Source organism: Castor canadensis, chromosome 11 (assembly GCF_047511655.1).
Source record: "Castor canadensis chromosome 11, mCasCan1.hap1v2, whole genome shotgun sequence".
Classification (NCBI taxonomy): domain Eukaryota; kingdom Metazoa; phylum Chordata; class Mammalia; order Rodentia; family Castoridae; genus Castor; species Castor canadensis.
In genome coordinates, this window is record NC_133396.1 from 133237163 (window position 1) to 133259630 (window position 22468).

A 22468-nucleotide genomic window follows, 5' to 3' on the forward strand; every position below is an offset into this window, starting at 1 on the left:
TATGATTCAAACAAAAGAGAAAAAATAAGAACGGTAATGAAAACATTATTAATATTCATCTGAGAACAACTTTCTTACTGAAAGCTGTGATGCGTATCTCTAATTCTTCTGAGATTTATAGGCTTGCAGTCAAAAAATGTTCATTACAGAACTTTTTGAAGCTTATTAATCTGACAGATACTCTGCTACGGACTTCTCCCTTCTGCGTATCTTTTATTTCACTCTTTACTCCCATGAAAAGAGGTAAACCTGAAGAACAACTACCTACATTTTGCTACCCACATTATCAAAAGACTATATGTTGCATATGGCTCATCATTTTTTCCTATCAAAATAGAAAACTAGGGTCCTAACATATTAAATGATTTTATTAATTAACAAACTTTAATGAGGCTTCTATTTTAATTCAACCACTTACCCTCCACGTGTCATTTTTAGAGAACTGCATTGTCAAATGTCAATAAACTATATTTAAGACTGAGATTGTGGATTAGTCCAACAATCAAGTGAAAACTTTCTAGTAACTGTTTCTTCTGCAATAGGACTGAATGAAATGTAAGTCCTACAACCTTGTAAATTTCTTATTTCACATTATGTTGCTGTTAATTTCTTCAGTAATCTTAACGGTACTGAGGAGATTCTCACAAACATAAATAACAGGGGGAAGCACTGAATAATTACACAGAGGAGACAAGTCTTAGCCTGGTTTTGTCAAGGACTCTCTTTGAAATGTCTGACCAATCTCTTCAGCCTTAAGTACCTCAAATATCAACTGATGTCACTGAATTACTTGATCTCCACTGTCCTTTCCAGTCTCCAAAGTCCACTCAATTCTAATTTATTCATAAAGAAATAAGTAAGTCATGTTGTATAAATTCAGAGTTTACTGACATTTTTATTCGAATTGGGGCAGCTCCAAACAAGGAATTTCAGGCTGCTATGGAGTAGTTACCAGCTCAGAGCAGAGCATGACTAATTCTAAAGATATCTCTGTCTGAAAAACTTTCATGAAAGAGAAAAATATTGAAGAATAATAAATGGTCAATTAATTTGAAGTGTAAAATATCAAGAAGGATAAAGTTTTTATTTGCTTAGAGTGACATATAAAACACATGGTTGACTTCACAAAAAAACTAAGTTAATGAGGTTTGTTATTGGTTTTTTCTGAACTATTGGATAATACAATGCTCTAAGATTTCAATTTATAATTAGTTATCAAAGTAATGTGGAAGTATCATGTGTTTAAAGTTAATGAGAAAACCATATAAAATGGGTGACCTCAGTTCTAGACTTTGTCCCCTTTTAACCTTTCTCATATAGACATTTCTCTTAAATTAAAATGAAGCCAATCACATTAGGATTGTATATTCAGAGCATCATTTCACAATGCATTTTACAGACAGTTTTTCTATTATAAGTCAACAATGAAAAATGTGTGAGCTATAAGCCTATTACTTATTCACACTGTTATTTTTAGTAAATGGTTATATGAACATAATTTATTAAGACTGTGAATTTATTTTGTCGAAGTAAAAAATAATGTCCTTTTCCTGAAAATACCCATGTGTTCTCATCATGACTTTTCAGTACGTAAAAGCAGCACATCATCTGACTATCTTCCTAAAAAATTATAATAATTATCAAAAAGTATTACAAGGACATAATTTATTAGCAAGGAAATGTTGTACCCAAAAGTGGGGGAGGGGATGTGTGAAGTAACAACAACAAAAATCACAAATTCCAGCTCTGACTCTGTCACTTCCAAGCAAGTGCAAGCTTAGGAAATCCTTGTGCCTCCCTTGGTGCCCTTCCTATGCCATCTGTCAAGTGAGGAGAAGCTTGCTCACTACTGAAGCAATTGTTACCAAGAAAAGAAACCAATCCAAAATTCTTCTCTCATTTTCATCTACCTACATGGTTAAAACAACAGTCCTCAGTATGCATTCCAAATAAGTCAAGTTAGAATAAATAACAAAATATCAGCGACATAACTAGATTCTAAATTAGGATATAACTGCATTATTGAGGAACTCTCTCTGTAATGCAAAAACTTTTAAATATTAGTTCAAATTGAATGTTTTTTTTTTAACTGAAAATCCAAGGGAGGGAAAGACTTCATATTTCCTGATCACCTGGATTTTTAAGCTTTCCCAACTCTGTTGATATGTACTCTACCAGGAAAATAAGCATCAATGGGGCCTTACTATTTCATACTCTTCCAAAAGTCTGCACAGGCATCTTCTCAGAACATCACAGCAGATGAGTAGGAAATAATTTCTAGATTACAGGTAAGAAACTCAAGAGAGAGAGAGAAGTGATGACTATCCAAAATCACACAAAGAGAAAATAGCAGAATCGGCTTCCTGACCCCCATAACTCAGTATTAAATTCTATCTATGTTGTGTGTGTTTACACATACACATGCTTGCATGCCCACACGGTCTAGTGTAACTGAAAAAAGATTGAAGAAATCTGCACACAAATAAAATTTTCTCAAACTCTGTAAAGCCACAGTTCAAGGACAGTGTTTCATGAACTACACAAACAGTCCTCAATACCACAAGAAAGCTGTGTTTAGTTCAAACCCCAACCACATCCTGAGGAGCTCTGGGCCAGCCTCAGGTTCCCAAATCCCTTAATTTTCCTACGCAAATACTTCTTTTTGATTGGAGTCTTCTTCAAGTATCTTCCTCTATACCAAGGATAATTCCTTTTCTGTTATACCCCTTGACTGATCAAGAATCTTTATGAACACCCTTTTCCTTAAGTATTAGACCAAATCTAAATTCACATTAAGAATTCAAGACTTATGGATAAACATAAAAGTAAAATCCCATACTGAAGAGCACCTATTTCAAATTTTAAAAATCATGTTTTACACTTAAAAAATGTATTTTACACAAAGAAAAATCATTTTTCTAAAATTTATCTTAATCTAAAAATTGCACAAGAATATGTCACAAATAATGCTTTCATTTAATAAACAACTATACAACTGAATGCCTAAAACTTCAAGGACCTTTATTAGAATAAGTGACAGAAGGTGGCCATGGTGGTACAAACCTATAACCTCAGTACTCAGGAAGCTGAGCCAAGAGTATCTCATGGTAGGTTTTGATATTAAGAATGAGGTAACTCAGGAACATGAATTGGAAGATTTCTATTCATTTAATTATAAAAAGCAAAAATTTTAAAAAGTCTTAGAAGTCTAATTTTGAAGGCAATTCACATTTCTTGAATTATTCCAGTCAATAGTCAATCAGTTACCAAGGCATGAGTCAATTTATAAAATAGATCCTTATTTTATTTAGTGATTGTCTTCATTAAGTTCTACTTTGGAATTCCTATCACTACTTCTCTGTCTCTTCTGTTGTTTGGCTTATAGATCTTGGCCTACTTTTTATTTTTAACCTTCCTAGACTGACTTATTCTAAGGGAATCTTTTGAAGTCACATAGTTCAGGTTAGTTTTTTAATCTAAATCTGTCTTAAAAGGATATTTAATACATTATAAATAAAATGTTTGGTTGATGGTGTCATATTTTTCCTATTTATTTTTTTCATCTCTTGCCACAGAAACCATGCTTTGTTTTGATCTTATCTATTAGAAAATAAGCATAGACCCTCTCCTATCTGAAATTCTACCAATGATGGTTTCAAGTTATTTAAAGTCCTCCTTCAGCCAGACTTTTGTTCACTGTCAAACTTAAATTGAAATCCACCCTCTGGTACCCAATGCCAGATTAGCTCACAATTAATCTTGCCAGCATTTTTCCCTTTCCTAATATTCCATTCTTAGTTCTCAGATTACGGGTTTTATAACTACAGCCTATCTTTCTAAGTTATTTCTGGCATTCTGTATCATTTTCAATCCTGCATAACATCTGTTTAGTCTTGCTTCTATATGTAATGCATTTCAATGCTCACTACCAGAGCTTTTGTATAAAGATGCTGCTTTCTCAACAATAAGTGTAACTTTAATAATACATCTTCAAGTAATTCTTCAAGGCTCATGTGCAACATACTTTCTCTAATACTTGAAAATTTTTAAATATCATTCTACTGACATCATATATGAACAATAATTTGGATGCGTATGTGATTTTATACCCATGGCCCTTTGCTTTGTTCTCCTCAGACTTTTGAAGCACTTGCTCCAATACCTCTGGCATTTTGTGACACTAAAGAAAACACTTTTATGTCTTCCAGTTTCTTGATGAAGACCCTAGTTCCAGTAACATAGTTTCATCAATTATTAGTTTACAACTGCATGTGTGTTTACTACTACTTAACCTATATGTGCCTGAAATACATCTAGCTAGCAAGGTGAATCATTACCATAAAGAGCATGAGGAGGAAACTATTTTATCTACTTTTATCATTTCTATACAAAATACATCTTTTGCTCTATGATCAATAAACAAGACTGCTGATTCTCTTGTTCAGGTTTCCTTTAATGGTAAATCCCTTGATTAGTTAAATCGATTAATCATACATTTTCAGCTGACATATAACCTGCCTCCTACATACTAATGATTTATAAAACTGTAGCTCTAGAATCTCATGCCCAACTCTACGATGTCATTCTATCTGTTATAACAAACCCAGCAGGTCTAAAATCTTGAATACTCTAAACCCATTCAGCTCTCTATCCCTTTTCTTAGGGAGTGTCATTACCACCTAGCCATCCTACAATTCTCCAGATCATACCAGACCCCTTTACTTCCTAACCTTCATATAAGCCTTAACTCCTTTTACTTCTACCTCTCAAATATCTCTTTGCTTATCCCAGATCCTAACAATCCTTCCTATTGTTACAATCTGCCCATTAGTATCCCTGGCTTTATGATATAATTCTTACTTTATACATTCATTATACAAATACAATGTGTACAAGGATACATCTAAAATGAAAATCTAGTGACTATATCATACTCCTGCCAAAAACCCTTTAATGAGTGAAACATTCCTTAGCCCCAATCCTTGCTTGTAAGCACTTTCCTCCATGTGAACACTAGGCTCTGACCTTAATGAACAAGTTACCCTTCCTTAAAGTGCCAAATTATTCCAAACCAATGTGTCTTTGACACAGGTTGTACCATCTTACTGAAACAGCTTTCCCACCTAGTAGTCATCCTGGCCAACCTTGTTTTCTACTCAGGTAGCCCTTTGTAAAATACTCTAAGTATCTGTCATAGTGCATTTTAATGGATCACTTGCCTTTCCATCTGCGGCCCTACCCATAAGCTGAGCACTTGCAGCAATACAGCATAAAGGACGAATCATTGATTCCTCATTCATATACCTCTAGTGCACAAAGCCTAACAAATACTTGAATATCCAAACAATGAGCGACTTCAGAGCAAGATCTCCAGTCCTTACCTCAGAAACAACAAATACAGGATACTTCCCATGGAAAAGGCTAAAAGAATAAATTATTAATGCTTCTCAAAGTTCTTAAGTGGTACAGGAATACAAAATTATTTCTTCTGCTTATCTTCACAGAATAATTTCCCTATGATAATGTGAGAGACAAGTGATCCCTATTCCAACCTTTAAAAGAAGTTTGTCAAAAAACTTTTGTATTTGTTTAGGTTAACTGTGGGAATAGGGTGCTCTTACAAATTTCCCTTATGTGTCTGCTATGTCATTCAGGTACTCACACAGGAACAACTACCACCTGGTAAAAGCACACACTCATTAAGCTGTCGTGTTAAGGGAAAAACGCCATGGCAAACAGTCATAACATAAGGAGTTAAGATGAAATAAGCTGGACCTATTGTTCAAACTTGATTATAAAAAAACATTCTACTGAATTTGTTGTACTATTAAATAATTCAGAATTATTTAATGAATAAATAATATCAAAACAAAGTTGATAAGGCCCTTGGAATGCAGGCAGGTACTTGGAAATACCTGCATTAGTATGAATTATTTAAGGTCATTTGCGCCTTTGGTCTGTAACAAATACTAATAGAAAAGTCACCAAAAAAGACAGAAACACTTGCTTAAATGTAATAGAATTTTTAGAATTAACAAATGATTTTACATTTTATCCTTATACAAAGGCTTATTAATTGACCATAGTTATTTATTCGATAAACATTTTTGCACACCTACTATATTAAACACTGCTGTATACGCTGACTCTTCTTGACCATACTATTTCCTTTACACACTACAATTTATAATACACATCAATTGTTGCAAAGTCTTTCTCATCAGTTACTTCTGATGCTCCTAAAAGCTAGAGAAGAAAGCAGGTGCTGAACTACAGAGGAAAGCAAGGACTCTAGGTCTTCCAAGGTCCTCTCCAGTGAACTTTTCACTAACCTCACCAAGGCCCTGGCAGCATTCTTGGGACCTGAGTCAGAACAACCAAGTCTATTTAATGGATAAATAGGTTAGTAGAACATAAATAATGTGTAACGAAAGAAATCTACTTTGTTATTTTTCTTCTTCAAAACTCATGCCTTCTCTTCCTACCTCACCCTCACACACATTTTTTTAAAAAGGCATAACTGTATCTGAGTTTGTTCTCTTTTTTTACCAAAAATATTCCCAATGCATATTAAGAAAAAAGAAAATGAAAAAAAAGCATATAAAGGCCACTGATTCATACTTACACAAACTAGCCTCACTCTTAATAGCAAGATTATCAATGTACCTATCTATAGGGGAATCACAGTTAAGCTTTATGCTCTTATATTCTTGCTTATATCTCAGAACTGAACTATTCTTTGAATGGATTAGACAAAGTTAACCCGGGAGGTGCTAAGCAAACTTTTTTACCAAACTCTGCACCATCTTGCCATAACTCTCTTGCTCTTTTGTAGACAAGACTATCATGCCAAACTGTATGTGTATGACTTATAACATACACATATACTAGAAACAAATGTAAAATGTACTGTTACACACTTTTATCTTGTGAAACCTTGATTTTAAGAAGATACTATTCAAGCTTAAGGCTACTATTTTAAATTAGTAGTTAGGATAATAAACATAATATGCTGATGAAGCTAACTAGGATGTTACATTAGAGACTTTTAAGGGACTCAAACCAAAAAATTGAAAATCTTTACAGATATTCAAAATTAAATAGATATCTACTTAAATGATTTCCAGAAAACCTCTGAACCTATGAAAAATTCACTATTCTAACTACAGAATATTTTAATAAAGTATTAGAAAAATGGTATATACTAGGAGGCTTTAAAAACACAGACTTATTAAGGCTAGAAATGAGATTACTTAGGGGTTCACAAGAAAAATCCCTTACATAATATCCTTAGAGAAATACCAAGTTAACTTTTGGTTTCCTCCAGTATTCATCAATTATTTACTTACTTTTCAGTAAAACTACCTTTTTTTTTTTGCAGTACTGGGGCTTGAACTCAGGGCCTACACCAGGAGTCATTAATCAGCCCTTTTTTTGTGAAGGTTTTTTTCAACATAGGGTCTCGCAAACTATTTGCCCAGACTGGCTTCAAACTACGCTCCTCCTGATCTTTGCCTCGTGATTAGCTAGGATTACAGGGATGAGCCACCAGTGCCTGGCTCAATAAAACTATTTTTAAGTGAGTATGCATCTGCTGCCACATGTGATCCATCCCTGCCCCTCTACCACGCTGAAGCCAGCTTTCATCCTGAGCACACCACTCAAAATTCGCATAGCCCCCTCCTCACAAGACAGTGTCACCTGGATATCCCACAAGTGTCCCAAACTCAACATAAGGGAAGCATACTCCTCCCCCATAAAAAGAAATTATTATTCTTGACTTGGTTAGTTTTAATAAATGTAGATTTAATGAGAAAAAAATTATTCTATTTTCTCTGCTTAAACAGTGGAACTCAATTCTAAGCTGGTATAACTAAAGTAAAACATGTATTTTAAGACTATTTCAACTGTCACTTTCCCTAGGCAACAAGCAAGAATTTACTCAACTTGGATACTCATTTAATGTGCAGAAACTATACATGGAGGGACATGTATGACTGCCAGCACCAAGACAGCATGTAAAACCCAGCTACAAGCATATTTTGTATACAGATGTAAGTTTTCTGAAGTTTTTCCTCCTAACTCTCACGATTGTACTCCTGCTGCTTGTACGAGACATAAAAGAGTCAAAATCATAACAGAACTTAAAAATGTTAAAATAGAAAGATCATATTTCTTTATTCCTGATGAAGAACTATCCCTGCCCTCAATAAGTAGTAAATACCATGTCATAAATAAAATGTCCTTGGAAACTGCAAGAAAGTTAAATTTCTAGCTTCTTTATTTCATCCTATTTCAATTAAAAAAAAAAAACCCTCACTATTCCAAAAGGTGGAAGCAAGGGATAGGGAAGAAACTATTATTTATTCTTAACGTGGTTAGTTTTAATAAATGTAGATTTAGTGAGAATTAAAGGAAATATTCTATTTTCTCTGCTTAAACAGTGGAACTCAATTCTAAGAATATTTCAAATGTCACTTTCCCTAGGCAACAAGCAAGAATTTATTCAACTTGGATACTCATTTGCCTGGGCTGTCTTCAAATCTCAATCCAGGTCTTTGCCTCCTGAGTAGCTAGGATTACAGGTGTGAGCCACAGGCTCCAACTGTAGTCCCTGAGTTCAAGCCTCAGTACCACAAAAAAGGAGAGCAACCTTTCACTAAGCCAGCATTTGGTAGCAATGAATATAAAACACGTCCATCAGTGTGCAATTAGTAATCATTCTTAAGGGAATACTTTCAAGTAGTAGCCTAGTATTTTATTTAACTCAGCACCTTTTCTTTATGATGAGATTGATTACTATAATATCAAAATGGAATTATTCTGGCAAATAATGAGTTACTTTTATGAGCAGAAAGAATGCTACACCTTTACAAAAAGACAGAACACTTAACTTGAAGCAGGAATGAACCGGTCTCTAAGGAGTACCTCATGTTTTTCCTAATCTTAGTTCCCATCTTGCCTGACTGGAGATCTTTCAGAACTTAGAACTCAAGATTCAGATATAAAGTCCAGCCTCTCAGTCTAGATCCCTGAATATCCTGACAGTGCCCACTCGCAAATCAGACCTTCACCTACTTCACACAGCAAGACCTCCTCGGGACCTGCAGGAGCATGTGTGTCTGGCATTCATCCTAGACTTCCTGAAACCAATTTCTCCATTACTCTGGACATTCTCTCACTGCTAAGATCTGCCCAGCCTCCTGCTTCATATAGTCTCTGAGGAACTGACATCTGCCATTCTCTGAATGGCCAGTTCTGACAAGAATGGTGGAAGGCCTTTATAGGAAACACAAATATGCACAGGACATGACTTATACCTTCCAGAAGATTATATTCGAGGAAGGATATTAAGAAAAGTACATCTACAGTGTACATCAAAAGCTTTCTGAAGGCCTAAAGAGACAGAAGAAGCAAAGGTTTCTTTACATTTTTGTACAATATTTGAACAGGACTTTAAAGGATGAACATGATTTTAATAAACTGATATGCAATAACTGCAGTGTAGAAAACAGGCATTAAAAGCAGCAAGGACAGTACAAAGAAAGAGCAGCCAGAAAGTATGCAAAATTTATCCAAAAAACTGTAGATCATCAGATATGACTAAAAGGTGGAAGAATATAAAAATAAACCTAAACCTAAAAAAGCAGGTGAGGATCAGGCTGAAAGCAGAAGCCAATTAAGATAAGTAAGCCAGGCAATAAGATACAATGGTAGGCCATTCATTTGCTCTCATTCTATAAGGAATAAAAGCAGAAATATCCTCAGAGCATTAAAGCTTGGTATTTGCTTTAATTTGGAATAACCCTCTAGGCTAGAAGGGCAATCAAAATGTCTGACAGTGGATACCCCAAGGGTTTCTAGTAATGAAAAGCTGGGAAGTCAGCTTGGCATCTCCAAACAAAACTGGGAAAATCTCTTTTGGACATTAGTTGATTGAAATCTGCCTTGCTTTTATAATTAACCAATATGTGGAGAGTTACTGAGCAGCAATTATATCTAGGATTAATAATCTAGCTCTATAAAAATGTAGAATTCTAAACACTAATGTACAAATCTAAGTGATAGGTACTATTTACTACCTATTAATCAGGCCAGGTTGGCAGCTCATAGCTATAATCCCAGCTACTCAGGAAGTAGAGATCAGGAAGACTGAAGTTCAAAGCCAGCTAAGGCAAAAAGTTAGCAAGACTCCATCTCAACCAAGAAGATGGGCATGGTGATATAAGCCTGTGATCCCAGCTATGCAGGAGGCCACAGATAAAAGGATCATAGCAGTCTGAGTTCAGCCCCAGGCAAAAACACAAAACCCTACCTGAAAAATAAGTAAAGCAAAAAGGGCTGGACGTGTGACTCAAGTAGCAGAGCACAGGCCTAGCAAGCTCAAGGCCAGAGTACAAACCCCAGTACCTCAAACAAACAAACAAAAGAACATTAACTAACTGTGGCTTATCTACTATCAATTTTTAAATTATAGAAAAATCTCAGAACAGTCTTTTGTAACAAGTGTACAAAGTTACTTACCAATGTTCCTTTCTCATGTTTTCTGCATCCTCTCCTTTCTAAAGGTTACTTTCTTCCTTCTCCTTCATCCTGATTATTGTATCTCTCTATCCTCTCCTCCTAAAGACACCACTGCTGCCTAGGTTTTTCTTGCTTCTCCTATGGACGGACCCTTTCTTAAATGTAATCATTTCTGATCACTTTCAGCTACCCATAAACAACCTTCAAATTTCTCTTTGACCTGTTAATGTTGGGATCAAGGAGAAAAATACAGAAAACAAAAATAAAGGAAGAAAAGGAAAAAGAAGGGACAGAAAGGGAATGTAATCACAGAACCATTCCTCTTACAGCTTCTGGAAGAATCCAGATATCATACAGTTTGTTCTCTGCTGTCAGACAAACATGACTCTCACATTCAGCAAAGCTCACCTTGACTTAAAACTGAGCTTATGGATCACCTTTTGAACATTCCCAAAATACATATACAAATATCCTACAAAATGTGGAAACACTGACATTCTGGGAATGAACAGAAAGGGCCAAAGAAGAGTGGCACTGTGTGTCAGGGACCACACCCCAGGAGACAGAGGCCTCAGCATTTCTGAAATGGACATTTCTACTGCTTTATTATAGATCCATTCCCTTTATTACCTGAACCATCAATCACACTACCCATGCTCTCCAAATGCCAAATACTCAACTCTTAGACTGTGTTCCACGGCTATTAATTTAGCGCATATTAAGTATCAAACCCTATGTTTGGCATTTGAAAAGTGTCAGAATGAACCTGGACTGAGAATTTGAAAACCTCCTATGTGAGGTTGCCTCTTCTGATAGTATCTAAGAGAAAGAAGGTGGGAAATACAGTCAAAAATAAAGAGGACCCCGGACTGCTTATAAACCACAAATTTTAAAGAAAAGTCACTGAAAGAAAACAGTTTTTAAATTACCAAATACACTTTCAGGAATAAACAGTATCATTTGTACACAAAGGCTTGTATCTAAAATAGGGAGGGAAGTTAGAAGGGACTCAAGTACCAGTCACTTGTTATCAAAGTACCAAATGGAAATAAGGCACTCATGGAAAAAGAAACAGGTTACTCATCGTAATGTTCTTGAACACTTTCCAGCATCACCAGATATTCAAGACAGAAAGGCCTGGTGCAACTAAGCCATAGATCAAAATCAAGAACTACAGGTAGGTCTCCAGGCATTGGCAACTAGAGGCAAAAGCCCTATAAGGCAAGGCAAAGGGGTTCCACCCTTATGCAAAAAAACACACCACCTAAGGAGCAGGGGAAGTGGTAAGCTTTCACACTGAGCTAAGAGTAATATTGTAAAAAAGCCAAAAATGGTGAGAAGAGCACAAAGCATAAGCAGTCCACTAACAAGGGCTGCCTGGCTGGATGCAACCAAAACCAACACTTAGATATACTATTTCTTTGCCTTGTTTGAAATGGAATTTTTCTCTTCTTTATTCCATTGTCATTTATAAAATACTTGTACTTCTCTAGTAATATAGTTAACTTATAACAGAGATTTCACAACACCTATCCATGTTTTGAGCTGAGACATTGTTTACACATACTACAAGAGTCTAATTGTTAGGCGTAAGCTACTCCAAATGACTGCACACCCCCTACTAGAAATGCTATCAGGGTAGAAAAGGTCTCTCAATACAAAACAAAGTAAACAAGCAAACAAACAAAAAAGACCATGTGGAATTTCTTGGTGTGGCCTAAGAAATGCCTGTGTTAGACTCATCCCATCTGTACTGCTCATTTACAAGGCAAGTTTACACCATAGAGCAATCTCCCCAAATCTGTGCAGGAAAATCATCTGGGGTACTTGTTTTGAAATGCCGGTGCTTATGATTATCAAATCATAATCTCTGATGTAGGCACTCTGAAGTCCTTAATTTGAAAACAATTTTTGAGCAGCTATAGAAATTTTGTTAAAACTATTTTCAATATGCAAATAGATACAACTTAAAGGAATCATGAAAAAAATACTCTAGGGTTAATGGATGAATTTCTAATCATTCTGCTTTCCAAGGGAGAACTGTCACTGAACAAGAAGCACAAAAAATAAACAGCCTGGAGCTGGCCGAGTGGCTCAAGTGGTAGAGCACCTGCCTAGCAAGCATGAGGCCCCGAGATGAAGCCCTAAACTGCCAAAAAATAAAAATCAACTTCAAAGAGAGAAACACAGCTACAGAGACAAGGAAATTGAGGCACCTATAATCTGTGAATCATGGCAAGGGGAGAAGAAATTAGAGGTAGAAAATGTTCAGTGTGTGCACCGAAACTGCAAGTATACAGAAGCAATGTGGGCATATACATTACTTTCAATATACTAAGGTGATTAACAAACAACGATGATGTCTCATTCCTATGAATCAAGGTATCTGATATATTTAGGACAATGCTGTAACCACCCATGAACTTTCTGCCTTTACTATTCTATCTACTGCCTCTAAATAAGAGCTCCTCCTTCCAAGGAGTAGCCTCCATATTGGTAATTTCTTCTCTGATTCTATTTCAAAGTGAGGATTTAACAAGAAGCCTTAATGTTCTTCATTTGTGAGGCAACAGAAACACTTTACAAGTGCACAATTAGGTGCTCAAATATTTGCTGACAGAGTACTCAAGGCATGAGCAACCAAAAAGATACAATGCCATCACTCTATCAGCAAATCTTACTGAATACATACCATTTGCAAAACAAGATTCTGCTAGTTCAGGAAAAGCAGAAAATACACTATTGTCAAAAGTATTACTGAACTTATGTACAGGCATTATTACCATTACAAAACAAAGAATAAGCAAGAACCTTGAACTGAAACTCAGGAAACATGGAATCTAGTGAAACACAGACTAGCAAGTTAATATCCTTGGGTTTCAGTTTATTCTCACATAAAATGAAAAGTCCAGTTTAGACACTGGGACAGTTTCTTTCTAGTTCTGAAAGTATTTGATTTAGTGAAGTTTGGACTACAATCTCCTGAAGGAAACTTAGAGGAAGATAATGTCAAATGGCAAACTTGGTTTGGAACAGCCATTTTACAATAGCAATAGAATCCTCACTGCATATTATAAATGTACAAGATAACCTGGCTCTCTTTATCTTTTAGACACAATCCTTACACAAGCTTAAAATCTTTTATTAAAACAAAAAGGTCAGAAATTTGAAAATCTTTTGTAAGGACTCTGGAAACAAATATAGCTATATATAGCTATGCTTGCTAAATTTTAAGTGTAAGAATGATTAGCGGTAAAGATGAGGTCATTAGGAAGATGTCCTTACAAAAACAGAAGCAGAAACACAGATGTAGACACAACAGAAGAATGCTATGTGACAGAAGCAGAGACTGGAGTGATGTGTTTATAAGCCAAGGAAAGCCAAGGACTACTACCAATACCAGAAGGTAAGAGAAAGACATGGCACACATTCTCCCCAGCCTTCAGCAAAAACATGGCATTGCCAATACCTCGATTTCTAATTTATCCCCTCAGGACTTCTCTTCAGAGAATAAATTTCGGTTGTTTTAAGCTTTGCAGTTTGTACTAATATGCCACAACAGCCCTAGAAACTAATACAGTCATTAAGACAAAGGAGGCCCAGAGCCTCCTTTTCCTAGACCATGAGAGCAAGGATATTGATATGGGGATAAAAGCATCCTCCTTATTGTAACTGTATCTTGACCTGGACCATGGCTATACAGTTCTAGACTGGCAGGTTTCTGGTCAAAAAAAGAAGCAACAACTTCGTTGGTTGCCTGATGCTGGGACACTTTGCTAAAAGCCTGAACTTCCTCTCAACCATCAAATTCTATTAAGTACTATGTAATAAATCCCTATTTAAAAAAAAAAGTAATCAGAGTAAGTGGGAGAGCTCTATACAAAAGACAGTCTTTATTAACAGCTGACATTTTAAGCCCTCAAAGTCATAAAGCAAAGGGAAGCTGAAAACAATATGCCATCCAACAACCAAAACATTTATCAACTCTAAAGATATTACAAAAACTTTATTTAGTAGTATTTTGAAAACATGAAACATGAAGAAATGCAAATTTTCACTGAATACCACACCTGTCATTGTAGTACTCTAAACATGTTCAAACACCAAAGACTGTGGAGAAAACAAAGGAAGTAAATTGGTAGGTTGCCATAAAAAATGTGAATAAATTTCTTTCTAAAAACCTGAGTGTATAGCCTCATTGTATAACACTGTTCAACTTATATGCATTTGTTGACTAACAAACCATGCCCAGAAATAAACTGTTCAGCATAAGGACATGCTTCCTGCCTAAAATAAATTGTCCATTGTCCAGTCCTAGGTCTTTTTACGGCAGTATAAAAACATATTATGTCACTACAGGGTCTAGCAACTAGATATAAAGTAAATGGAAGATTTTGTATTCTTACATTGTGGAAGCATAACAATTTCTCATAAATATACCTATTCAGTTTTCCCAATCATAATATAACAGAAGATATGAGGCTTCGTTACAGTTACAACCACCATAAAATTATATTTTACCTAAATTTGAAGATATGAGAAAATTATTTCAACAATTGAATAATAAATCAGAATTGTAACTATACTAAAAAGAATATCATTAATTTTGCCATTTCTGAATCAACATTGAAGTTCTTTTCACAACTCCCATGCTTTTATACTTCAGAATAAAACCCCCCAAGTCTTGTGTGCTTTTATCTGCCTGAAAAACACAGATTACTGTCTCTCCCCACTCTGCAAAAATATTAATAAAGAAATAAACACACTAACTCAAATGTGCGAACCACTAAATTATGAATATGGAAATCACAGGGCAAAGGGAAAGAATTCAAGCAGAGAAAACAGAAATAGCTGGACCAAAGCAGGATAGGTGACAAGACCTGTCATCAAAAGAAACTGCTAACAGAAGTATTTCCCACCCCTCCACCACCCATGCCACCACTACCCCCACAGTCCTAAGAATAGAGAAACAGGTGAAATGAAAATAACACTGGGTATACCACCACGCATTTAGTTCTCATTAACTCTTCAAAGCACCCTTATATGAGCTAAAAAAACTATAGTCAGAACAAATTAAAGCAACTGACACAAACCTAGGGCAACCATGATGCCTAGTCTTGTTCCATTAGGCATTATAAACACTCAAATTGATAATGTATGTGCAGGAGAGTCAAATGAGAAGTTGCTTGTAACTAGAGACAACTAGCCACGATGTTCTAGAATGTCCCAAGAACTACCTGGCTTCCCTGAGGGTTCAGGGATCAAAATTCCCACACAACCAGAACTCCCTCCTGGGTAGAGCTGAGGAATCTACTGCATGATTTCAAAGGTGTTTCATTTTTCATTTCATTTTACCATGGCTTCTCAGTACTGCACCCAGATCAGCCCATAGCTAATTCTTAAAAGGAGAACACACTTCTCCAAGACTTGGACTACATCCTGTCTGTAGGTCCTCTGAAGCATGGGCCCTTTACTGCAAAAAGAACTATTGTTCTACTACCAAAAAAAATTATGAAAGACTAAGTTCGCTTTTCTTATTTAAAAAAAAAACAGGCCTACCCTCTTGCTCTCATGCCAGAAATTCCCTCTAAAGGCAACAAAGGCAGTCCTACCAGTAGGCTTAAAATGAAAACTACTAATTAAAGGAACACATCAAACTCATTCATATTAGGAGTGTTATTAGTCAAGTAAAGATGGATGACTGACATCAGATTCTACCCTAATTTGTAAGGAGAAAGCTGAAAAAGGCATGTATTCATTCAATATCACAGGATGTGTCTGGGATCCCTAAAGCAAAGAATGTTGAAGAAACCTGAAAATATGTTTAAACCTAGTAGGTTCATATGTTTATGAACTCTCTGAAATGAAATGCAAAATGTGGGAATGTACAGTTGAATATTATTGTAAGGGAATTGGGGAAGATTGGGAAATTATCAGAGGGTCAGGACAAAAGGTATAAAATACTGCTGTAGAGAAGTCCACATCAACTCAGGCATCAATACCCTAGTATCATATTTAGGCCTTTGTTATTATCTTCTAGAGGAGGAATGGGTCAAGAACCTATTTATAAAAGTAAAGTTTTATTAGAATAGAGTTATGACCACTTGACCAGGTATTGTCTATGACTACAATGGCAGCAACCGCAAAGAGACTATGGCCCACAAGGCCAAAAATATTTACTGTCTGGCCCTTTAGAGAAAAAGCTAGTGAACTCCTATTCTCTACAAAAGCAGCCTGGAATGAAAAAGTCACCCTTAACTACCATCCACAGACTAACAGTGGCGGTTTAAGAAAAGGCCTATTTCAATTAAGCAAGAGAAAACATACATTTCTAAATTTTTATAAACCACTTTAAGTTTTATTCATTTATACAGTTCTGCTTAACACTTTGGACAGCTACTACTATAAAACAGTTCATTGTGTGTCTCATTACATAAATAATACCAGTTATTTTGATAAAGGTTAAAAACTAAGTTATCCTGCTTCATGACCATATTCTCATTCCCACTGTCCACTAAAATATGGTCTCAAAGTGTTTTAGGGTGTTTAGAATTAAATACTATACAACACCTAGGAACAATCAAACTACTAATTTGCCAAGCAAAATCAGTAGTTTAGACATTTTATAACTAAGAGGAAATGGTATAAGCTTGAAAATTCTGAGCTGCTATTATATTCTACAAATGCTATACTTGATTACCATTAGATAACCAAATGTTATTCACCAGCATTCTCCATGGATGAATAAGATTAGGGGAAGAGGAAGAACTGAAACCTCAGATGTGTACAGCAATGTCTCTTAGAAAATTTTGCTGTATAGTTATAGAAATGCAGATAAAGTAATTTCTAATAAATCAATTCAGAATAAACAGTAATCACACATTCTCTAGAACTACAATAGTTTGCTACCATGTTTTATAGATGATGTAGTGACATACCTGCTAACATAAACCTCAAACACATATTTGAAGGGACAAATATAATAATTTGAATGAAACCATGAATGGGAAAGGAGTACTACTTTGTGCAGCTGTGGCTACAATGCAAATTTTTTAAAACTCAAAACCTATTTAAAAAAAAAATCAAAGGAATTTTAGTAAAACTTCACTAAATGCTGAATAATTGTTTGTAATAAACCAGAGAACAAAACTGTTAATTACAACCACCAGAAGATTGGGAGTGGGACTGGAGTCATGAGATTAAATACTTATTTACACAAACTGCTCTGCACTCTGATTATTTAAAACTACAATTCTGATTTAATTTATAAGATATGTCAGTGATACTGGGCTCAAAGCTCCCCTCCTCCACCAGTGCGCGGCCACCATACCAGTCGTGCTTTTCCTCATTCTTGGAGTAAGCAGGATTTTACCGAGCTGGAAAGGAACTCTACAATTTGCCCTGCCAGGAAAACGCATTACTGGTAAAGGAATGAAGGGGATCGGGTATTACCTAAATAAATAAACGAATACACATTTATGCATCTGTTCCCTGGAAACCAAGGCAGTCTTTACTTCTTAAATTTATTTGTTCTAATTCATTAGATTCCCATATCCCCAGATGACTGTGAAAACGTCTAATAATTTGCTCTCTCATGCTTCTTGGTTTTCAGTTTCTGATAATTTCAGAGTAAAACCCCGATGAGACAGACTGTATTCAGTCAGCTTCATTTCTGGTCTACTATGAAGTTTTAGTGGAAATGGTAGTATAAGGTTTAGCAGAATCAGGAAAGCAGAGGCACAGAGAACGCAATGGACGCTAGAGCCCCCTCCCCACTGATTTTTACTTACTGATTTCACAAGACCTAGCCCCAGCCTGCTTCCCTCCTCCCGCCCACATCCTTGTAGGAGGAACTTGCTCGAGGTTCCAAGTCCAGGGCCGGGATAGGAAGTACCCGCCCTCCCAAGCCCAGAGCCTGGTGTCTCCGCCGCTCATTGGCGGCGGAAGCCGTCAGTACTGCGGAGGGCAGGGTCTCCCGCTACAGAGAGGAATCCCCCCAACCCCCACCCCAAAAAAGCTACCTTCGCCTTCTTATTTCGCTGGGCCTCCTGTGACAACCCCCACATATGCTCTGCCCTTTGGCTTCTCCAAGAGGCAAAGCTTTTTCAGAGTTCCAACAGCTCTCCCCCACTCTGGCAAGCTCCCAGTCCAGGACCAAATAGAGGATGCTGCGGTTTTAGGGGTGAAGCCAACCACGGACTGGGTCTCCCAGAGTGCAGCAGAGGGCTCCTTCCTCTGAAAACGAAATAGCTGTTCAGGTTGTATGTTAGCGATTCAAGTGCACTGGCTTTCACCAAGGATACTGGCATCCATTCAGCAAGAAATGCCACAACGCCCTACAAGGTGCACTGTACCCCTTGTCCGTTTTCGGGGTTTTCTGGTTATCTCAAACATACTGTAAGCTTTTTGAATGCAAGTATTATGCCATTCTTCGATCACACTAGCAGCAGTTCATTACCCTGAACAGAATAAATTTACAACACATACTCTGAATGCCATCGATCAGGACATGTTTCTGTGGCCTGTATAAAACTGAATACTCCGTAAAACTGCAAAGTCTTTGAAAAAGGAATTCGATGCAGTGGTTCTGATTACGACGGGAACATAGTGCTCTAGAAACTGAGGGCATCTGATGGTTTTACAATTTCATCCTTTAAGATTAGTAATCTCGAAGAAAGAAGAAAGGTCATTTCATTTCTGTAACGAACTTCCAACTTTCAGTTCGGTCGGGAGAACTACTAAAGTTCAGGCGCCGATATCTTACCTTAAAATATGTATATTCCTGGCATTACACCTAGAAAGGACTACAGCTATGTGAGTACACAACTCATCTGTTGATACATCATCTCCCAAAGCCTACGGGAAGAAAGAGGCATCGGGGATTCTTTAAATCACCTGCAGCAGCATCCTGTAGACTGGCACTGCCACTATTCTGGGGCTCACTTTTCTAAGTTTTCCTTTGTCTCTGTGCCCTCACATTTCAATTTCTTTTCCATTGCTACCATGATCACTAACGCTCGCTTTTGCCTCATGATTCCTCTTTCTGACATTTCCTAAACCTGGGTCTCTATAAAGTTCTTTATCCTACAGGTCTCTCAACCTCCGCGTATTTCCCCCGCCACTTGGGACTGTCACTGCTGACTCCCACCACCCAGCCGCACTCTTGCAGAGTTCACTTTTCTAAGTTGGGCTGCGGCGGAATCCTGACAGCTGGATTCATCCAATCAGCGACGGGCAAATAAGCGAGGTGGCCAATGAGCCACCTCGGAAGGCGGGTCTTCGCTTAAGTTCCTCGGGTCCCGAAACCAAAGACCTGTTGCAGCAGCAGCCGCCGTGGCCGCGGAGTTTCTTAGTTACGGCGGTGCCGGCCGCGACCTCAGGCCGCTGGAGCCAGGGCCAGGCATGCTGTTGATGCCGCCGGCTCCCACGACGGCCACCGAGAGGGTCGGACGCCCGCCCGGCTCCATCGCGGCACGCCCCGCCCCACCTACCCCGGGTCGGGGATCCCTAGGCCGCCGCGCGGTCCCGACCTCCCCCTCCCTGCCCACTCCCGCGTGCAGTTCCACCGCCCCAGGGCCTCCGCGTTCGGGCACCCGAGCCCCAGATGGCAACTCACCAGGAAGTTGAGAGGTTTCCGTTCTCTCGCCCTCGAAGGACCGGGAGCGAACGGTCAGCTTGGCCAGGCGCCGCCGCGGAAAGGCCCGCTGGGCCGGGGACTGAGGCTGCGAGGCCCCGAGCCGATCAGCCACCTCCCGCCGCGCCGCCTTCGCGGACGCTGCAGGCGCGGGCACCCCCCTGCGCACGGCGAGGCGCGTCCCGAGTGCGAGCCTAGCGGCGGCCCATCCTCCTGTGGCTCCCGCACCTCCTCCCGCGGCCGCTGCTGTCAGGAGTGTAAACATCCCGGCATCCCCGGGGAGGGGGCGTGGCCGGGGCGTGGTCAACGCTGGCCCCGCCCCCTTCTCTGCGCCGCTCTCCTGGCCAGAGGCCGCGCGCGCCCAGCGCAGGAAGCGTGCGAATGTCCTGGCTGGAGACCGAGACCCATGCTGAGGCCTCTGCAAAGGCATTCTGCCCCCTGGCTCCTCTTCTCCGGCTTTGACCAACTTTCCATCCAGCCAGGGGAAGGCTGCATGGAAAGAACTTAGGGTTTCCTCATTTATATTTCAGTGCCACCTCTTGGGAGCTGTGAACCTACTAGGTGATGTCCCCATTCTTCTGAATCACAGAGTTTTGATCCCATCCTCTTTTACCAAGTCATTTAAGCTGCCTCAGGTTTATGCTAGCGCAGGGAAGTGAGGGAAAGAGGCGTTTTCCTGTGTCTGGCTAAGCAAATCTTTTATCTAAGAGTCCCAGCATAGACAATTCTTTTTAAGACCTTTCTAAAAGGTGAATTCCCTGTAGACTACGGAGGATCTTTGAAGCACATATATATTTATGTAATGATTTTTTATATACATACATGGGTGAATAAACACATTTCAGATGTCACATATTTATAACATATGTGAATATCTCCCCAGAAATCTAGGACATGGAACTGCCAAAACAATGCCTCCAATCCAACTGCTGCACTCACCAGCCATGAGCCCCTGCAGGAGATGGCTAGGAGGCAATATGGAGTCAGTCCTGCCTGGATTCTAAGCTCTACTTAGGAATTAATTTGCCTGGTTGCAAGTTATTTAATCTCTCCAGGTTCTCTGTATCATTGCCTGTAAGAGTCATAATTCCTATCTCGAGGACTACATGTAGAATTAAATGACTTAAAGCAAAGTGCTTAAGAACACAGACTGGCATATGAGAAGTGTTCATTTAATAATAGTTGCTCTTATTCCTAGCTCTTTCATTGTTTTAATTTCCCTGCCAAAGGAAATAGAGCCAAGAATGCACAAATTGTACCTCAAGCATTTAAAGTGTTAAAACAAGGTAATTAAGATTTGGAAAGTTTAATTTAAAAAAGGAAAATCATTCTGGATCTCAGGAGGAGACATTGACTCAAGTGGCTTAAGAAATATTCATAAGTGTGCTAAATAATGTTCTAAGAGATGTGGATGCCACCATGTACCAAGCAGTAAAGTCCCTGTAAAACTTACACTATACAGAGACAGGCAAATAATAATAATCCTACATGTCAGAGCATGAGTCATAGTAAAAGCTGGCAGGGGAAAGTGCCATGTTAAATCTGTTTACTGGGAAGCCCACTCTGATATGTGAGTAGAGACCTGAAGAAGTGAGAAAGTGGACCCTGTGACCATCCAACAGAGCATTTTATACAGAGAGAACAGCAAATGCAAAAACCCTAGGTAGAAGTTGGTTTGACATGTCTGAAAAATGACCAAGAGGTCAGTGTAGCTAGAATCCAGTGAGCAAATAGAGAGCAGCTGATGAAATCTGAAGGGGGTATGGTATACAAGAAGGGGATAGATGTAGAACTTTGTAACCTGAAGTTTATTCTGAATGAAGTAGAGAGCTTTTAAAGTGGTCAAATCTGACTGACAGAGAGGACAACTGCAAAATAGGAACAACAATAATGACCCAGGTAAAATGTATTTATTATTTAGACAAGAGTGCTGATGGAAGAGGAAATAAGAACTGCCAGATTTCAGATATATTTCTCAGCTACAGCCAATAAGATTTGCCGCAGTATTAAATGTAGGCTACTAAAGGAGATAAGGGTGAAGCCAAATGAAGTTGGCATTTGAACTAGATGAATTAGGTGGGTCACACCAAGACAAACCAGTCAATCAAATAGGTACAATGCCACTTGAATCATGCATAGGAGCACCTTGCAGAAAAAATAACCAGATATCCTCAAATTAAATACAATTCAACCTGAGACTAGAAGCATAGTTTTTCTTAGTATATATTGCATTACCTTTCAGAAAGTGTAGCTTGATAGGTAGTCAATAAAACTGCCCAGCTTAAACTACAGATTCATCTACAGACTAAA

General features: G+C 38.1%; 1 protein-coding gene across 4 annotated transcripts in view; it reads right to left on the reverse strand.

Moving 5' to 3' along the window:
* Nucleotides 1-20368, reverse strand: part of Nek7 (NIMA related kinase 7) — a 134413-nt gene extending 114045 nt beyond the window's left edge. For 2 of the 4 annotated variants that reach the window (XM_074048699.1, XM_020183447.2), the window contains exon 1: nt 20141-20368. The gene's annotated coding sequence lies outside the window, so the exon portion shown is untranslated. Of the gene's footprint in view, nt 1-18314; nt 18505-20140 lie in introns of those variants that run through there. The other 2 variants (XM_020183446.2, XM_074048698.1) reach the window with 2 other exon arrangements.
* Between the last annotated feature and the right edge of the window lie 2100 nt (nt 20369-22468).